The sequence below is a fragment of the Callorhinus ursinus genome, unplaced genomic scaffold (assembly GCF_003265705.2).
Source record: "Callorhinus ursinus isolate GAN/ISIS: 27379988/994484 unplaced genomic scaffold, GSC_fseal_2.0 scaffold42, whole genome shotgun sequence".
NCBI classification, from domain to species: Eukaryota; Metazoa; Chordata; class Mammalia; order Carnivora; family Otariidae; genus Callorhinus; species Callorhinus ursinus.
Window position 1 is genome coordinate 3,135,730 of NW_027397104.1, and position 19,925 is coordinate 3,155,654.

The following is a 19,925-nucleotide window of genomic DNA, read 5'->3' on the forward strand; positions in this document are numbered from 1 at the left end:
CATCAGCCCTTCTGAGCTGTGGGACCTTAGGCATGTGGAGGTCTCCATCTCCCCCAGATCCCATCTCTGGCCTGCTGTGTGCCTCAGGAGGCTAATATCTATGGGGTGCACCCCTGGGGCCCTCTTGCCCCTAGCTTACCTTTGGCTTTGGCAAGAAGGAGGCACAGGTAGGAAGCCAGAGGGCAGGGAGGGTGGAGTGGGGGTGTGGGGAAAGGTCAGGGCCTTCACGTCTTTTCCTGGGCTTTCACTGCATCCCAGTGCCACTGGTCTCTTTGGCTGCCTGCTCTTCGTCCTCAGGCCTGAGGACTACCCCTTGTTGGTTCCTGTGACCCTGACCCTGCCTCTGTACATCATCCCATTCACAAGCTCATGTCAGTGGAGCCCTCTGAGGACGTATTGTTCCTGCTGGATCCCTGATAGAGTCCACCCCTCTGCTCTTCATCTGTACAATGGGGCTAGTAACAGTACCTCACTGGGTTGCACAAGGTGAGGATTAGGTGAGTTAGTATATGTACACAATAATGCCAGATGCAGTAGTAAATGCTGCAGAATATAGAATAATAGTATTATTACTATTATTTTGTCACGCATCCTTGTGCAGAGAAGGAAAGCGTGACACCAAGCCAGGCTTGCAGTGAAATGCCTGACTCTCCAAGGCCATCTCTTCCAGCTCCAGGCTGTTTGCCGCTTCTGTGGGGCCTTAGTCAGCCAGCGGGTCTAGCCCCAGTCCCTCCAATTCACTTGGACCCAACTTGCCCTGAGAAGACTGGGGTGAGGGGAGATGGAAGCCAGAGCCCCCTTCCCACCCTGGCTCTTCTCCAGAAAACTCAGGCTCCTGAGAAAGGGAAAGGTGGCTTGGGTTCAGAGTGGTTGTAGCAATGAATTAAGGGTTCACAGGGTGGTATATTTGGGATCAGGGGAGAGAATAAATCCCAGGGAGGTTGAATCCCAGGGAGAAGCAAAATCCCAATCTGTGTTTCCTAGCCTTGTCTCACAGCCTTATCAGGAAGTCCTTCCTCAGGTCTCACTGCTGGCTTGCTTCAGCTCGTCAAGAATGAGGCAGACCAGGACAATTAGCATGATCCTGGGGGCCTTTTCTAGCTCTTACTAGCACACTGGGAGTTCCAGCAGCTTTTAGAGCAGGGAAAAGATCCTTGCATATGGTCAAAGCACATGAGGCCCAGGGGGTGAGGGCCGGGGGGCACTCATGGGGAGGGCACTGGCCAAGGTTGCTGGTGGGATGAGGTTATGAGCAGGCTGTAAAGTGACTCACCTGATCCCTCTTGGGGTCCCTTCCCTTGACCACCTTGGTCATGCCTTCAGGCCAGAGTGAGGTACGGTGTGGTGTAGAGAAGGGGTAAGGGTTACCTTTCCCATCCCTAGAGCTCTCTGGGGACAAAGCCTTAAACCAGATTTAATCACCTTGACCAGCTTCTCCAGTCTCTGGCTCTGGTGTATTCCCACCATCCTCTAGCCTCTGCGTTTTTCTGGAAGGCTGCAACTAGGGATGGGCCTTTGCCAAGCTTCCTCACTGCTCTCAGAGCCAAGTAGGCCTGGCTGGGAGAGGCTGGGTGAGGGGAGAGAGAACTCTGGGAGCCCCGATAATCATCTGGACACGGTCCACCTCTTGTCTCCATGGAGACGCCCCCCATAGCCAAGGAGGCGCCTGGAACGTCCTGCCCACCACCCTCATCCTTTGCCTCTCTGCTCAGGGTCACTGCCAGGGCCTGGCCGGAAATGGGCCGAGGGAGGGGAGGAGGTGGCCTGGCCAAAGCCAGGAGGCAGGCTGCTGGTCAGAGGGAGCTCTTTCCTGGTAGAGGTGGCCTTTAGCTGGAGGATCCTTAGTTCCACGTCAGGGGTGCGAAGGGGAGAGTGACCACCACCTGTGGATAAAATCTTCCCTTTATTGGGAGTAAGGGTTTAAGCCCAAGCCACTTTGGGCCCTTAGACATGCATATGTGCCCGCATACACATGAAGGTGCATCTGCTGTGACCAGGGAACATGGGGTGCGTGTGTTTATGCTCACACAAACACATTTACACCCTCACTCACTCTTGGACACCCCCCCCACTCCACGCTCAACCTGTCTATACCCATGCATGCACACTCATACTCTGATATTGATTCACACTCACCCATGCACTCAGATGCTCAGACACACTTAGAACCACTTATGGGCACTCATGTATGCACATAATCATATGGACACACACATTTATACTCCATGTCCTTACACTTACACACACTCATAGTCATGCATGCTCACTCACCCTTAAACACACACTTACCCAACACTCACACTCAAATACACTCCTACTCGTGGGTCCTCAAAAGCCACATATCTGTGGACGAGGGCAGGAAAGGCAAAGGGTGCATCTAGCAGGCTGGAAGTGTTGGAGGGGGGGCGGTGCAGAGACAGGGGATGAAGAGATGGGGGTCACAGGATGTGGGGTTGGTCTGGATGTGGAGTTCAGAAGCCTTTAGGTTTTGGGGTCACAACCCAGATTTTCAGAGCCAAGGGTCAGGAGGCAGGAGATTTAAAGAATGTGACTGAGAGTCCCAGTGTCTGGGCAGGGCGCACAGTAGCTGTTGACAAAAACACTTGCTGAATAAGAGAACAGCAGGATTGACCCAAACTCCCCATTTCTAACTAGTAGTGCTGCCTGTCTGTCTCACAGAAGTTTAGAATCCCAGGCAACCAGACTCCCAACCCCAGCATCAAGAGTCACATGCTCTACTGATTGAGCCGCCAGGCACCCCTTAAGGCATAGCTTCTAAACCCAGAGACACCTAACTGCAAAGAGAAACGACAGCCGACCCATCTGCCTGGGGATGAACAGAAAGTGACTAAGCTCTGGGCTGTCCCAGAGATTTGAGCCTATCCAGGAGAGAGGGGGCCCCGTAGGAGTCTCTGGAGTTATGCAGGATCAGGGAGACCAGGAGAAACTCTGCCGAAGGCTCCCAGAACCATCTCATGTGTAATGTACTATCTCTGGGCTTTCTGCCAGAGGTCTTGGGTTTAGTTCAATCATTTGTTTGGTTATTATTTCATCAAATAATCGTTGAGGATCTTTTTTGTGCCAGATTGTGGTAGGTAACAGGAGTACTATAATGAGCAAGATGCATATAATACCAGGTAGGAGGTGTCCGGATGCAAAAAAAAAAGTGGAATTCTGACTCAAAGTGGCTTAGGCAACGATGGTAATGCATTGGCTTACATAAACTGAAAAGTCAGAGGAACACTTCAGGTGAGGCTTAATCTAGCGCTCAGGTCCTTTCTCTTTCTTCCATGGTGTCAGCCTCATTGGAAGCCCTCCAGCAGGGAAGAGGGAACATCGGCATTGGCTTCTCCACGGCGGCACCTTTGTCCTGGCACCTCATCCTATTCAGCACCCTAGCCTCTGGCCACATCCCTGGCTTTCTTTCCCTTCTCATCTCCCCTCCTCGCTTTCTTCCCCTTGGTGTACTCTAAATTTTGTTTTGTTTTGCTCAAGTATTCAACTGAGGAAATGTCTAAAGGGTCACCAGCACAGGTCCTGAGATTTCTTTTAATGGGACCCACTCTCCCCAGGGTTTGAAAAGCAGTTTGCTGCCCCTTCCCCCCCCCCACCCCACCCCAGCACAAGGGAATAGCCCTCTCTCCATGATGACTGCCATTTCCATGTCTATTCCCCAGAGCAAGCATCATGGAGACAGGGAGCCTAGGGTCTGGTTGTAAAAGCTGGCCCCTGGTATGCGGCAGGGGGCTCAATAAATATTTGTGGGATGAATGCATGGGATTATTTAGACACCTCTGCCCCCCTTGAAGCCTACCTTCCTTTCTCTCTCTTTCCAGGGAATGGTTAGGACCAAGAATTAAAAGACCCAGAAACTTTTAATGGGGTCAGCTGTGGAAGATGCTGGTGGAGCACACACACAGAAGTTGTGTTCCCCAAGGAGAGGAAGGTTAGGAGTTCTCCGTGGACCTCAGATTGGTGTGGATGTGAACCCAGGAGGGTGGAGGCAGAGATGACTCGAAGGTTCCATCCCTGGGTCCTTTGATGGGCCTGGACATAGCCGGGAAGGGCACCCAGCCAGCCCCTCTGGCACTGGCTCTGCCTGCAGATCTTATCTGGGGCCAGGCTGCTGTGTGGTACTGAGTCATTGGACCTGCGGCCTAGGAAACAGTTCTGATGTTGACATGGGCCCAGAGGAGGGAGTGGAGTGGGTGTCTCTAGTTTGCCACCAGCATAGACATCATCACTACTCACCCTTCCTGTCATCCCTGGGTCACCTTCATGGTCCCCACTCATCTCTGACCTCGTCACTCACTTGTCACCCTCACTGTCATCCCTGCGTCACAGCCACTGGCCCTTCCTTAACCATGCTGCCACTTAACCCAGTTCCCACCACGGTGTTGCCTTCTTCAGCATGCCACCATCCCCGCCCCAACCCCGTCCGTGCTCAAGCCTGTTGCTGTCTGAACCAACCCAGTCTTCTTTATCAGTCGCCTCTACCCCAACCCCGTCACTGGCTAGTTCCACATTCATCTCACCTGTCACCTTGAGGTCACCACCTGTTCCTGTCATCCTTGTCACCACACTCCTCACCACCCGTCCCAGTGCGCATCACCTGTCAGGGCTCTGGACTGTCATCAGTCCCCCTTGTCCCCTCTGTGGGTTCCCCAGCACGGCCCATCTCTGCCTCCCCCCTGTCGCTATCATCAGCATCCTCCTTCTCTCTTTTAGGTCCCCAGAAGTGGTTCCCCTCTGGTGTAGACATCCTCAACGTGCGCGCCTCGGAGCCTTCGCCCCGGCCTTTCCGGCCTCCGGCCTCCTCCAGGCTTCCCGACCTGGGATTGCCACGCTGCTTCCCGCGTGCTGCGCCCTGGCACTCGGCTTTCACCCCGGGAGAGGCCGGACCCCGGGGTCTGGCACTTACTACCCCCAGGGGACTGGAAGAGTACTGTCAGAGGCTTGCCAGGCTTGCCAACCTATGCACTCTTCTCTCCCCGCACCCATGACATCTGGCTATGCTTCCACCCAGCCTGGACCTAAAATCTCCATTTATTAAATTGATTATTATTTCCCTTTTTAGAATTCCCCGATGCCCCCTCAGACTATTATCTATCCCCTTATGATACACTCTCATGGCCCCCCAGGACCTCGACACGTCACACTTATGATCAACTGCTTTTTTGTATAATCACGTGTGTAAGGCCATCTTGGCCACCAGACAGGACACGCTGGGAAGGCAGGGACGGGGTCTGTGTAGGCTGCTGCCAGTCCCCAGAGCCTGGCACAGTGCCTGGCTTCTCGTAGGGGCTCAGTGGATATCTGCTGAGTGAATAAATACTATTTATTGAGTACTTAACAGGGCCAGACACTGTGGTAAGAGCTGTACACATATTAACGTTCATTCTCTGTCATGTTTTGGTCTCCCTTTTCACTTTATTTACTTTTGGGCACTTCAAGGGCTTTTAGCTGATTTGGCACAAGCTCTTTTGACAAAGTTCAAGCAGAGAAGCACATTTCCAGTTACTCATCAGAAAGTGAGGACACTTAGAGAAAGTCAGTTACTCACAGAACAAGGAAAAAACACTTCCTTGTAATTAGGGCAAAGAGAATTGCAGCTTGTAATGTTGCCTCTCGATTTCATTTTTCTGCTCTCTGAGGGAGGTAGAAGCTGGGGGCTAAGGTGAGGGGGCCGGGGGGGACCTGAAGAAGATCCTTTCTCATCTCTGGAAAACAAGAACTAGATCCTCACCTTATACCATAAAACTGATGTGTGTGTGTGTTTTTTAAGATTTATTTATTTGAGAGAGAGAGAGAGAGAGAGAGAGAGAGAGAGCAGGGGAGGGGCAGAGGAAGAGTTAAGCAGACTCCGCCCTGGGCATGGAGCCCAACATGGGGCTCAGTCACAAGACCCTGAGACCATGACCTGAGCCGAAACCAAGAGTTGGTTGCTCAGCCAACTGCGCCAGCCAGGTGCCCCCAAACTGATGGTTTTAAGAGATAAATACTAAGGGGTTAAAACAAAGCTGGATGTTTCCTATATCCTTTGTCCCATATATTTCATCCCTGGGAAAATAATTGGAGATGGAGACAAAGCCTTTGCCCAAAGATCTTCATTGCAATCCTATTTATACCACTGAAACATTGAAATACTAACATATATTTATGAATGAAAAAGAAATACAAAATTTAAAAGTTGAAAAGACAGATGAAATAAAGTATGGTTTGACTCTTAGTTATTGAAATCATGGTCCTGAAGAGTTCACTGTTCTATAATCATGGCATTCAGTGAAAAGGGCATCATACGGACAGGCTTACGTGGAACTGTTTTCAATTATGTCAACAGAGTACTCAGAAAGATCAAAGCGTGAAAAGGAGCAAAAGCATTAATAGGTGTTGTGTGGTTTCTGAATTGTGAGCAATTTCTTTTTATTTCCTGTAGTTTTCACCTATCTTTGATGGTCATTATCACCTTGATAATACAACCTATGCACTTGTAAAAATAACAAGGGACGCCTGGATGGCTCAGTCGGTTGAGCGGCTGCCTTTGGCTCAGGTCATGATCCCAGGGTGCTGGGATTGAGCCCCACATCGGGCTCCCTGCTCGGCGGGGAGTCTGCTTCTCCCTGTCCCTCGGTTCCCCCCCCACCCCCGCACAGTGTGCGTGTGTGTGCACTCTCTCTCTCTCTCTCTCTGTTTCTCAAATAAATAAAATCTTTAAAAACAACAACAGCAAAGAGGCAAGAATAGTGTTTTATATGAAAGTGTCAGTACTTTATAGCCCTGTTTTACTTTTCGATCCTAGGGGTCCAGGCTTCTTGTCTATTTCTCAGTAGCAGGCCTGAATGAGTGAATGACTGGTAAAGTGTGATGGAGTTAATGAAATGTAATTTTTTTGGCCACATCTCTCACTAATTTCTTTTTTTTAAAGATTTCATTTTTAAGTAATCTCTACACCCACCATGAGGCTGGAACTCACAACCCCGAGATCAAGAGTGGCATGCTCCACCAAATGAGCCAGTCGGGGCCCGTTCACTAATTTTCATTTTAATTCTTCGGAGTAACCCCTTCTTACAGAAAGAGTGTTTGGGGGGCGGCCTTGATCTGCAGAACCAAAAACCCTCACTCACGTGAGGACACATTGAAGAAGCAATGTGAATTTGAGCAATTCTTATCAGAAATACGAAAACAAGACCTGATTATGCACTAAACCCGCTCCTCCCCCTCTGACTCCCACAGTCCTTCACTCCCCAGCATGCTTGCGGACAGCCCGAACCCTTTCCCATCCGCGATGCTACTCTCCTTGTGCCAGGCACGGCTTCCTGCCTTCATCAGGCAGCTGCCTCCTGACCAAGTTTCTCTGTTCCACTCTTGATCTTTCCACCCAAAGTCATGCCTTCTCAGCTACGGCACAACGAGCTTTCTAATACTCTGGTCTACCCTGCCATTCCCTGTTTACAGGCCTTCAGTGGCTCCCCATCACTCTCAGAAGCAAGTAAATACAAGACGGTTCACGATCTGGCTCAGGCCAACTGCTGTCCTCACCATGCTCCCGCCCTATCCGGCCACACAGAATTTCGCTGTTGGCATTACTCAGGCTCCTTCTGGGCCTTTGCATGAGTTGTCTCTTCTTCTGGGGAAAACGCTCCTTTCTGTGCCACACTTCCTTGCCTAGCTAACTCCTCACCTCTCAGCTGTTGAAGTAGATGTCCCTTCCTCCACGAAGCCTTCCCTGATGCCACCCTGAACTAGGTTCGGTCCTCCTCTCAGCTCCCACAGGCTTCTGTGCTTACTACCTCTGATATCTGCATTGTACCTTATTTTACTCACCATCTTGCCTACGTGCCTTGTAAGCCCTCCAGCTCTGGGACTGCGACGAGCTCTCCATTGCACATCAGGCACCTCACCCTTGGTGGGGCTTCCATGGCTGCTGTTGATGAAGGAATGAATAACAAATAAATCAAGTACTCTTGAAAGAATTGGTTAATATTTCTTTTTTTTTTAAAGATTTTATTTATTTATTCATGAGAGACAGAGGGGGAGAGAGAGAGAGAGAGAGAGAAGCAGAGGGAGAAGCAGGCTCCCAAGGAGCAGGGAGCCCGATGCGGGACTTGATCCCAGGACCCTGGGATCATGACCTGAGCCGAAGGCAGACGCTTAACCATCTTAGCCACCCAGGCGCCCAAGAATTTGTTAATATTTCTAATAGGCATAGAAGTAGACATCAGAAAAAGATGTCCTAAAAGGACCCATAAATTCTCCAAAGGAGGTGAAATTGTCTTGTGATCAAAGAAATAATGTGGATTTGATAGGCCAGAATTTGGGGGTGAATTTGTAGTTAGGAACAGTGGGAGGGGGGCAGTGGGAGTGGTTCCCCCCCATCTGGGAGAAATATTTTATTACTGACATAGTTTAGAACTACTATCGATGGTAATGAAAAGAAGCAGGATGACTTTTACTCAGTTTTACTGTTTTTAAATTCTCTGCTGCAACTACACCCTCTCTGCTTGTCCCCAGGTAGTGCTGCTTCCATCCCGTCCCCGTTTAGTACGCCCCTGGTAAGAGACCCTGATTACGGGGCGCCTGGGTGGCTCAGTCTTTAAGCATCTGCCTTCGGCTCAGGTCATGATCCCGGGGTCCTGTGATTGAGCACCGCATCGGGGTCCTGGGATCGAGCCCCGCATCGGGCTCCCTGCTCCGCGGGAAGCCTGCTTCTCCCTCTCCCACTCCCCCTGCTTATATTCCCTCTCTCGCTGTCTCTCTCTGTGTCAAATAAATAAAATCTTAAAAAAGAAAGAAAGAGGGATGCCTGGGTGGCTCAGTTGGTTAAGCGTCTGCCTTCAGCTCAGGTCATGATCCCAGGGTCCTGGGATCGAGTCCCACATCGGGCTCCTTGCTCAGCAGGGAGCCTGCTTCTCCCTCTGCCTGCTGCTTCCCCTGCTATGCTTTCTCTCTCTCTCTCTGACAAATAAATAAATTAAAAAAGAAAGAAAGAAAGAAAGAAAGAAAAGAAAGAAACCCTGATTACGGAGTGACCTGTTTTCCTCCCTTTAGCACAGAGCCTGGAGTGATTTCACAGGTGTCCAGCCTCTCAAAACTCTGCTGGGCAAGGTTGTCCTCGACCTGAGTTGGGACCCTTCTGTGACTCCTCTGCCACCTAGCTTCCTCAGAGGAACCCTGTGAGTCTGCGGCAAGGAGGCGAGGATGGGGGACTATGCATGGGGTCCAGCCCTGGATCGAGCCCTAGCTCTCTGCCACTAGCACCCCTGAGGCCTTGGGCTGGCTCTCAGGGCCCACCTCTCGGGTCCTTCCCACGGCTTCACTTTGCTCATAAAACTGGGGCGTTTAGTGACCTGGGCCCTGGGGTCCTTCATGGAGCTTCCTAAGCTGAGAAAGGGGTGTCAGCCATGGGCATGATGGGAAGTTGCTCCCTCAGGCTCCCTCTTTCTGTTCCTCTCTCTGACCTGAGTGAGACATTCTACCACTGGGGACTCACTGGTTTGGGTGTGTCAGCCAGCAGGACGGCGGGCGAGTCTGGACAGGTGGACAGTAGAGCCTGGGCTCCAGGATGGGGTGTGTGCATGTGTTGTGGAGAGGGGGGTAGATGAGGTGTATCCCAGGCCAAGGTCAAGGATGGGAGAGGTGGCTCCAGCAGGCCGGCTGCCCTTTCTTGGTGACGGCCTTCAGGAACTGCAGAGACAGCAGCTGGGTTGGGGTAGGCCCTGGCTCTACCATGGGGCTCCGGGGTGGAGAAGAGTCCTTTAGTGAGGTCACTTCTAGGGTGGGAGCCAAGGGCCCTTTCTGGGAAGGAAAGGTGATGTCATGAAAGCAGCAGGGATTCAGGTTAGACTGTAGGAGGGGCAGGTGATGGTGGATCAAGGAGCATGAGGTGCCTCTTTAATTAAGCTGCTTCCCAGAAGGGAAGGGAAGAGCTGTAGTACCTAGCCCCTCCATGGGAGAGAAGACTGTCTTGTTAGGAGGCAGGGGAGGGGGACGGGATGAGCAGGGTAACATAGCCTGTAGCCCTTAGGCAGGGTTTGGGGAATTCATAGCTGAAGAGGAAGCCCTGGGACGTCTAGGGCTTGGGTCAGACACCTGCCAGCCCTGGATCTCAGTTGTTCCTCAGTGAAACGGGGAGAGTTTTCTTGGGCCTTGCCTACCAGAGACACAGTGTCCCCTTACGTGGTCATCGAAGACCAGGGAGTCTCTGTCACAAGTTACTTCTAAAGTCCTGGGAGCTGAGAGAAAACTCAGCCGAAATTTGGGCTGAGTGGGGAAGAGATGGGGGAGCCTGGACGTTTTGGGGGCAGAGTAGTGCTTTTGCATGCAAGCAGCCTGATCAGGCATCCTCACCTGAAAGCTCCCACGACAACTGGGGAACATTCTGACCCTCCCTTCCCAGACATTCTGAGCCCCTGGATGAAGCCCCTCTCATCAGACCCCCACTTCCCTAATCCTGTCTCTTTCCCCCAGTGTCCCTCTGCAAGGCTCCTCAACCCCTCCTTGTTTCATCCCATGAATATTCATTAGTGCCTTCTATCTGCCAGGCATTTTCTAAGCCCTAGGGATTCAGAGGTGAACAGGAGTGTTGATCCTTGTGCTCATCCCCTCCTCCCCCACCCAGAGGGAAAACAAGCCAGAAAGTAAGTGAGGTAGCTTAGCCTTCACTGGCTATGAAAGAGAGAGGTACCCATGGCGATGGGAACCCAGAGGAAGCCCTACATCCAGCCCAGGAAAGGTCAGGGCAGAGGTAGGGGACCAAGTCTAGAAGGGCCAGTTGGCCTTTGCCGGGGAGGCTGTGGGGGATGGTAGAGGCAGAGGTTCTGGAGCCATCCCAATAGGCTCACAAGAGCCAACTGGTACGTTTTCAGGAATTTTCACAAACTGCTTACTAAACACAGCTATTATTAAAAAATTAAATTATAGAAATTATTTATTTTTAAGATTTTATTATTTTTTAAAGATATTTATTTGAGAGAGAGAGAGTGCATGAGCATGAGCAGGGAGTGGGCAGAGGGAGAGGGAGAGGGAGGATCTCAAGGAGACGCCCTGCTGAGCATGGAGCCCAACATGGAGGGGGGAGCTCGATACCAGGACCCTGGGATCATAACCTGTGCCAAAATCAAGAGTCAGATGCTTGGGGCGCCTGGGTGGCTCGGTCGTTAAGTGTCTGCCTTCGGCTCAGGTCATGGTCCCAGGGTCCTGGGATCGAGCCCCGCATCAGGCTCCCTGCTCTGCGGGAAGCCTGCTTCTCCCTCTCCTACTCCCCCTGCTTGTGTTCCCTCTCTCACTGTGTCTCTCTCTGTCAAATCAATAAATAAATCTTAAAAAAACAAAAAAGAGTCAGATGCTTAACCAACTGAGCCACCCAGGTGCCCCTTAAGATTTTATTTTTAAGTAATCTGTACACCCAATGTGGGGCTGGAACTCACAAGACGGAGATCAAGAGTTGCATGCTCTTATGACTGAGCCAGCCAGGAGCCCCTCATTATGTAATTACTTAAAACAAAGGTAATAAACACAACACTTTCTAATTGTTATTGCATTTTACTATTGTGTATGCTCTTGAAGTCACTTACAACAATTGTATCTTTTTAAAACTGTATTTACTTGTTTATTTAAAGGATTTTATTTATTTATTTGAGAGAGAGACAGAGAGAGCTCAAGCAGGGTGAGGGGCCGAGGGAGAGGGACAAGCAGACTCCAAGCTGAGCACAGAGCCCTTATGTGGGACTCGGTTCCAGGACTCTGAGATCGCGACCTGAGCCAAAGTCAGACACAACCAACTGAGCCACCCAGGCGCCCCTTTACCTATTTATTTTTAAGTAATCTTTACACTCAACGTGGGGCTCGAATTCATGACCCTGAGATCAAGAGTCAAATGTTCCACTGACTGAGGCAGTCAGACGCCCCTATTTACATGAATCGCATCTTTAAGGTGGAGAAACTGTATAACGGTGTTCTACTACTCACGTCTTCCCAGCTTCTTGTTCAGTGATGTCATGTAGGTAGATGAGGTACTGAGGCACAGAGAGACTAAATAACCAGCAAGCAGCAGAGCTGGGATTTGAACCCAGGAGTCTTCAGAGGCTATACCTCAACGATTAGAAATCACATTTTCAGACTAGGAAGATCATGAGACCTAGAGTGATGTTTTTTATCTTAATGCACACACAAAGTTGACCATATATTTATAGACATGCCTGGAATATAGTAGGAGCTTGAGGACAGTCTTCAGACCCAGCAGGACTTGAGTTGGTGGTAACAGATTATGAGGAGCCAGGGTAGTTGGGCTTTACCGGCTTCCTCCATTTGTTGGGGGATACATTCACCTGGGCTGCCCTGGCCTCCCAGTTCTCTGTTTGTGGACTGTGCCTCCATCCTCAGGGAGCTCACATTCTCAGGCACAGACCCCGGAGCAGGAATACATAGGTGGGGGGCGCCTGGGTGGCTCAGATGGTTAAGCATCCGCCTTCGGCTCAGGTCATGATCTCAGGGTCCTGGGATCGAGTGCCGCATCGGGCTCCCAGCTCAGCAAGGAGCCTGTTTCTCCCTCTCCCTCTGCCTCTCCCTCTTCCCCTCCCTCTGCTTGTGCTCTATCTCTCTCTCTCAAATAAATAAAATCTTAAAAAAAAAAAAAGGAATATACAGGTGGGAGAGGGCCATGAGACTGCCCAGGCCCAGACTGGGGCTCTTGGCTCAAGTGTATGCAAAGCTAAGAGGAGCGAGAGGTGTGAATGATCACTGACAGGGAGGGTTTCCATGGAGGGGCGTAGATAGAAGGCTTGGTTTGGACAGGGGAGAGGAGAGACAGTAGGTCCTGCTACCATCTTGGTTTTCCCCACAGGTCATCTGTATGGCAGAAGTTCGGTGGTAGCCTTTGAGGCACAGTGACAGACAGCTCAGCTGCAGATACATATATAAAAAATTATATATATTATCTGGATACATAAAATTGAAATTTGAAAGGAATAGAGGTGTCTTTCTGTGGAAGTGGAGGACTGGGGGTTGCTGGAGGCTGGTGGCAGGGCGGACCCCACGCAGGGTGTTGGTCCCCTGAGGCCACATCTGTCAGTTTGGGGCTTCCCATCCTGCTGGCTCAGCAGGTCCCACAGGTTGGCAGGTGACTCATCCCTCACCCTCACATGACCCAGGTCCAGGAAGGGGCAGGGGGTGTATAGAATGGAGCACCTGTGTGCTCATGTGTGTAGGGAATATGTTATGTGACATGCTTGAGTCGGAGATGTGCGCCCATGTCTGATTACATACACAGGCTGGTAAGTCCCTGGGCACACAGCCACGGGAGCTGGGCAAAGATGTGGGCCATAGGTGTGGAGGGTGGGCGCAGTATAAGGCAGGGGTGATGTGAGTCCACAGCTCTCCCCAGAACACATGTGCATGAGTGCAGGTGTCTCACTGAAAGACAAACGCAGCTTCAGAGCCTGGTGAGCCACCAAAGGAGGCCAGGGTGAGTGGCGGGTGAGAAGGTTCTCCGATGACAGCTGATCCTCGCCAAGGAGGGCTTGGCTGGACCAGCTGGCAGGGCTGGGCATTCTAAGCCCATGGTGACAGAAGTGGTTTTCCCTAAGCTTATCCCTTAAGCCCCTGGCTGCAGGCCAGGGTAGCTCCCCCATCCTAACCCCGAGAGGACATGCACACCCCACATGCCACACAGGTAGGTCAGGAGCAGCGAGTGTCTCCCATCCTCTCTGCAGGCAGGAAGGACAGAGGGTCTGAGTGGCGTCTGCTCTGTTGGGATATGAGGAAAGCATGTCAGCGCCGGGTTGCCCATGTCCCTGGTTTGGGTGGCACTGTGTGTGCTGGCATGCAGTGTGCATGCATATCCACGTCTGGGTGTGCTGGCCCCTGCCCTAGCGCCTGGGGCCTGGGGCCGCCTTCCCATCATGCTCCACGATCTGAGAGATGCTTCAAGTGGGACAAAGAGCCTGGGCTAGCCACTGGGAAGTCGGGGTTCTTCTCCAAGCTTTCTCGTAGTGCCTTTGGGGAGGTCCTTTTGCCCTCTCTGGGGCTCAACTTTCTCATCGTAAGGGCAGTAATCCCTGCAGGGCCACCCCTCGAGGCAGTTGGGTGACAGATTCTCACGGAGGGGTTGGAAAAGTTTGAAAGGTTTGGTCCTGGGGCTTCACAAGGGAAAGGGTGGCATTCCCTGTGTGGTTCAGCTATAGGACTAGGGGGTGAAGCCAGGTAACAACCTCTAGGGGACCTGCACTTTGCCCTACAAGGGGTGGTCAAACCTCCTGGGGAAGTGAGGTGTTTGGAGTTCTGGGGCTGAGCTTCAAAACCAATTAACGCTACAGGCTAGGACCTGCCCTTGGTGAGGCTGGGAAAGTCTATCTACCCATCCCTGCACCTCCCAGCCCTGCTTGCCTGCTGGAGGGGAACAGCAGTGCCCCTAGACCAGCTCACAGCTCACTCTCTCTTGTCGTCCAGCTCCTCTCACCCTCACCTTCGTCCCCACCCCCAGCTTGCTGTCTGTCAGGTTCACACTTCCCGGAGTTCAGAGTTTTCATCCTAGGGCTGTAGGCTTAGCCAGAGCAAACAGACACACTAAAGTCAACAACACAAGAAAGGGAGCTGCACAGGTGATGTGGGAAAGAAAACTTGGAGGGCACATGAAGGTGTGCAGGCTGGGCAGGACGGAGCGACGTGTCTCCATTCAGACAAGCACCCTGGGGCTAAGGCTGGTCCTGCCAATCTCTTGTGGGGTGTCTGAGGAGGGGTGCCTCCAGCGGATTCAGGTCAAAGAAGTGAGGTTAGGTCATCAGCAGGGGGTGCTCGTGCCCAGACTAATGAGGGCGTAAAAAGGATGTGGTGGCTAGGGACTGGGGGTGCTTTTCTGACCCCCACACCCCCCCCCCCCCCGCCCCGGACTCCACAGTTGCTGCTACTGATTCGCAAAGCAAGTGGGAGGCTACTTGGAGGCCAGGGTTGTGGATGGAAGCAGGCAGGGAGGGAGTAAACAGTCTGGAACAGGAGCAGGATTGGAGTTCGGGCTCTGTGCCATGCCCCAGCTGTTCACCTCAGGGCTCAGGATCTTGGAGACGTGAATTCCTGGGATTCCCAAAACATGCTCCCTTGCCCCACCCACAGGCATAGTCATCTTCTCTGACAACCTATTTCTCTCCACTCAGGGCGGGTGGAGCTCAGTTCTCTTAACATACGTTTGTTGTGCACCTGCTATGCACAATATGCTGTCCAGGCTGGGGCATCCCCAGCAGGCTGCCTGCCACGGGCCCTGTCATGCCTGGATCCCCCAGATGCCTGGTAAGCTGACTGCTTGTTGATGGAGGTAGTGATTACCGGGAGCCTGGGGCAGCCCCGCCCCCGCACCCGAGAGGGCAACCAGGGAGTCAAGTCCAGATTGCTGAGCCGCCAGGATGCAATGGGAAGGGCCGAGAGACCAGACACACCTGGCTGGAGCAGCCTGGAATCTGGGCGGAAGTCCATGGGCTGTGGTCTTGCTGTCTGTGGAAGGAGCATCGTATACTCTGCGCTCAGCCCTTCCCCCTTGGCCTTGGCGTCAGGCAAGAATTGGTCAGGGCCCACAGGTGGGGTGCAGGGTCCCTTACCTCAAACAGGCACCCTCTCCACCTCTCCACAGAGTGGTTATTCTCCACCAGGCACTTGCCACGCCGCTTACCAACTCAATGCATTCTCCCAACAATCCTCACCCTCCGAGGTGAGGATTAGTGTATCTCCATCCTACAGATGAAGACACCCAATTAAATATCTTGCTCAAAGTCAGCCAGCGCCAATTAAGAAACTGAACTGGTTTCAGGCTCAGGTCTGCCCGGCTATAAAGCCTGAGCCCTGAGCCATAGCTGGATGGGGGAGCCGTCCCCACCCCAATAGCCAAACCCCAAGCCAGCCCCAGACTCAGGCTCCAGGCCAGGAAGTCCCCGGGTTTTCCTCTGCTCCTTTCTGCCACCATCTGTCTTTCGCTCTTCTCAGAAAGCTTCCCTGACCCTGACTTCCCTCTTTGCTTTAATTAAGCTGGTCCCTGACACCCCACCATTATTAGACCCCCTTCTTTTCTACTGTGGAAGGATCTTGAAATTGATTTAGGCAGAAATCAGAGGATGAAACCAGAAGGGGAATGGCTGATGGGGAACTTGACAAGGGAGGGATCAGGCTGCCACCCTCTGGACCCACTGATTGGTCAGCATCACTAAAACAATTGGACATTATCACTGGATAGGACACAAAAGGAAGCACAAGCCCCGCCCTTGACCCTAAATAAAATCACACCATTAGTGCTAACTTCCTGTATATTCTACGAAATGCAGGGGATGGAGGAAAAGTTAAATGACACCACAAAGAAGCAGACAGACAAATCCCGAGCATGGACTTCCCACAGAACCACATTTACTCAACAAGTCAGTGACACGAACAAATCAGAGACAGACAGGGGAGCAGCTGTTTAAAAGAGCCCTTAACCCAATGTCATGTGTGACCTTGTTTGGATCCTGACTCTAACCAACCAACCAACACATTAATGCAAAGAGACACTTTGAAATAATTGTGGGGACTCAGTAATTCCACGGACTTGTTCATTTTGTTAGGTATAGCATCGTGATTACTGAAGAAAATTTGTTCATGTATTTTAGAGATGAATATTGAAGAATGTACAAGTGAAATGACATCATGGCTGGAGTTTGTTTTAAAATACTTCACAAAAGGGGCGCCTGGGTGGCTCAGTTGGTTAAACCGTTGCCTTCAGCTCAGGTCATGATCCCAGGGTCCTGGGATCGAACCCCACATCGGGGGCTCCCTGCTCATGCAGGAAGCCTGCTTCTCCCTCTGCCTGCCGCTCCCCCTGCTTGTGCTCTCTCCCTCTCTCTCTCTCTTGCTATCTCTCTCTGTGTGTCAAATAAATAAATAAAATCTTTAAAAAAAATAAAATACTTCACAAAAAAAGAGACTGATGAAACTAGAGTCGACAGACTTGGGAGAAGTTTCGACAAGGCTGGATTGAAGCAGGTGAAGGTAGATGTGTTCATTAGATGAACGCGAGCGAGAACAAGAGAAGGATGCTGGCTCACTTGTTCCGGAGCAGTGGGGTGACACGTAGGCAGGCGACAGGCCTGGGGAGACGGCAGCATTTGTGTGGTGGGAGCGGACACTGGGGACGCGCAGGGCTGACTTCTCCATTGGACGCGGAAGGTTGCTGTGCCTGCCAAGATGGTCTATTTAAGGGCCCACAAAAAGATGTTTTGTTTTAAAATTAAAACATGAACTTAGTTGAAGACAATGTTTTAATACACAACATTGATATATTTGTCTTTAGACCAACGTGCTTGTAAAATATAATTTTTATTTAATTTTTTTTTATGGGGAAAGGGGCCCGCAAAGGCAAAAGTGGCAACGGCCCTGAAGGTCAGAATGTGGCCACAGGGTGGGAAAGAGGCTGCCCGGAGATGGAGCCTGAGGGAGGCGAGAAGCCTCTAGGTCTGCACGGTGGGGAGAACTCACCATCCTGGGAGGTCCTCCTCTTCCTGGCCGTCGGCCTCCTCCCTCTCTGCTCTGTCCCCGCGTCTCCCGAACAGGTGCATCAGGGCATCCTCAACCTGGGCTAGGCACCAGGGCACCTGGGTTTGAATCACTCCGCACCCTGGGCTGTGCCCAGAGCAGAAGACACTGTCTCTGCCTGTCCAGCCCCGTCCGGCCCAGCCTGCACCCCAGGGACCAGGGTAGGCTTGGGAAGAACCTCCACCGACACCAGGAGACGCCTAGGAACCGGGCAAACCCCACCCTGCCTGTGGTCTCCGTGTTTCACTGAGCCTTCCTGGGTGAGGCTCAATGCCTATGGGGGCCTGTGCCCCAGGCCCTGCTCGCACAGACTTATGCACAGGCTCTTTGTGCCATCACTGTGTTCCTCGAAAGCTGTAAATCAAATCCCCCCTTCCAACAGGCTAGCACAGTCATTTTCAAAACTACTTTCCTGCTGGAGGGGGGGCACCCTGGGAGCATTTCCTTAGGGTCTCTAACCTTGTTTGTCCTCAGTGGGACGTCTGTGTGTGGAGAGGCCTCAGGATTTGGGTGAAGATGAGGGAGGCAGGAGGTTTCTCAGGGAGCAGCTGGCTTTACCCTTCTGGAGGCAGGCAGGGAGGCTGCCCCCCCTGGGGAGCTCCTAGTGTGATTTGGGAGACAGGGAAGTCATCTCACACTGGAGCTGCCTGGCCTCTGGGCCTGCCTCCTTTCTCAGGCAGAGCAGGAGAGTGGAGAGAGTGTAGCTTTCTCTGGGGGAGCTGAGATGGGCTCCCTGCCCACCCCGAGCCCCCTGTTCCAGGCCCACAGCCCCTGACCAGATCAGATAGGGCACGTTCCTGCAGTGAGCTGCCTGCTGACTGGGACCGGGCTGACGCAGGCAGGAAAATATTAACCCAGTGGAATGGGCACATGTAAATGTGTGCATGCCTCTGTGTGTGTTTGTCTGTGTGTGTACGTGTGCACCCACAAAGAGGTTTTCACATGCAAGACCAGACACAGATACGTAGGTGCACATACACACCTGCCCATTCACACATATACATGCTCACATACAGACATACACAAAGACACAAATGCTTCTCACACACGCAAATTCCCTCAGTATCATCTTCCAAATTCTGTCAATGAGATTGCCTCCTCTAAGAAGCCCTCCCTGATAGCTCTAGCTCATACCGGAAAGTGGCAGGCCTGCACTCTATGCCTGGTTTCCGATGCCCAATCAGGCAACATGACATAGGCTTTAGAGTGGAACAGGCTTGGTTTTGGATTCTGGTTCCTTAAATCACAGGATGTTTGTTTTTGGGCCAGTGGCGGTGCCTCCTGGCCCTGGCTTCCCTAGTCTCTGTCCTCTCTGTCCTGGACGCCCAGGTGGGCTCTGAGAAGGATGAGAGGCTGGGCTGTGGGAAGGTGAGTCTGGTCATTGGAGAAAGTCAAGGTTATACATTGTCCTGGGTCCTGCCTGTGCCCCTGCCCCTCCCCAGCCTAGCCCCCAGTTCTCCTAGGTGGGGGGCTCTGGCCTCCTGAGGCAGGGGACAGAGCCCCGATCTGGATGTTCTAGGTCTGGGTGATCTTGAGCAAGTTGTTACCTTGCTCTGAATCTCAGTTTCCCTATCTCAAGAGTTTGAAAGGTGACACTTACCTGGGTGAGACTTAAGGGTCCATTCTTTTTTGAGCAGGAGAATCTTTATGACTGCAGGTGATTTCAGAGAGACCAGGGTCCCTTGAAGAACCTGCATTGTGTTCCCACGCCCATCCCTGCCCCTTTAGCCAGAGCATTTCCTTTTTTACTGATTGATACATGGGCTCCTGAGTTACACACCGGATTCGGTGGCTCAAAAGAGTCTGAAAAACCCCAAGTATAAAACAATTTGATTGAAAGTAGTTTTGTGATAAGTTTATCAAATGGAATGTTGGTTGAAGCAAATAATTAGCTGAAATGATTAGTTTTTTACACATCAACACTTTGGGGCATATTTCGCGGGGGGAGTTCAGAGAAGTTTTAGCATTTCTTGGCAGTTTTCTTTCTTTATTCTGATTTTTAAAAATTTCTATTTGCATTTTCATTCCTAATTGGATTTCGGCCTCTTGTGTCTGCCTCATGCTGTTCCTAATAGAGAAGAATTGGAAACATTTAAAAGAGGAGACAGTTGTATGCTGTATAGTCACATACAAGTTGGGGATATAGACCTATTGGCATGGAAGGATATTCTCAATAATGTTTGAGGGAAAAAAGTACTTGACAAAATAAGTTTCATTCTACTTATTATTGACCAAGTAAGGAGGGGATGTGATATGTGTATACATAAAAAAAAGGATTAGAAGGAAATCTACCAAAATGTTAGTAACAGTTGTCACAGAGGGAAAATGGGTCTTTTAAGTTTCCTTTGGCTTGTTTGTATTTTAGGTCAAAACAGAATACA

The 19,925-nt window shown here is 51.4% G+C and overlaps 1 long non-coding RNA gene across 1 annotated transcript; it reads right to left on the reverse strand.

Moving 5' to 3' along the window:
* Positions 1–1,751: 1,751 nt before the first annotated feature.
* Positions 1,752–19,341, reverse strand: LOC141370660 (uncharacterized). Its single transcript, XR_012374909.1, has 5 exons — positions 19,145–19,341; positions 17,488–17,587; positions 17,058–17,201; positions 7,825–7,924; positions 1,752–1,883 (listed from the first exon to the last, which is right to left on the reverse strand). It is a non-coding gene; the product is annotated as an uncharacterized lncRNA (long non-coding RNA).
* Positions 19,342–19,925: the final 584 nt, after the last annotated feature.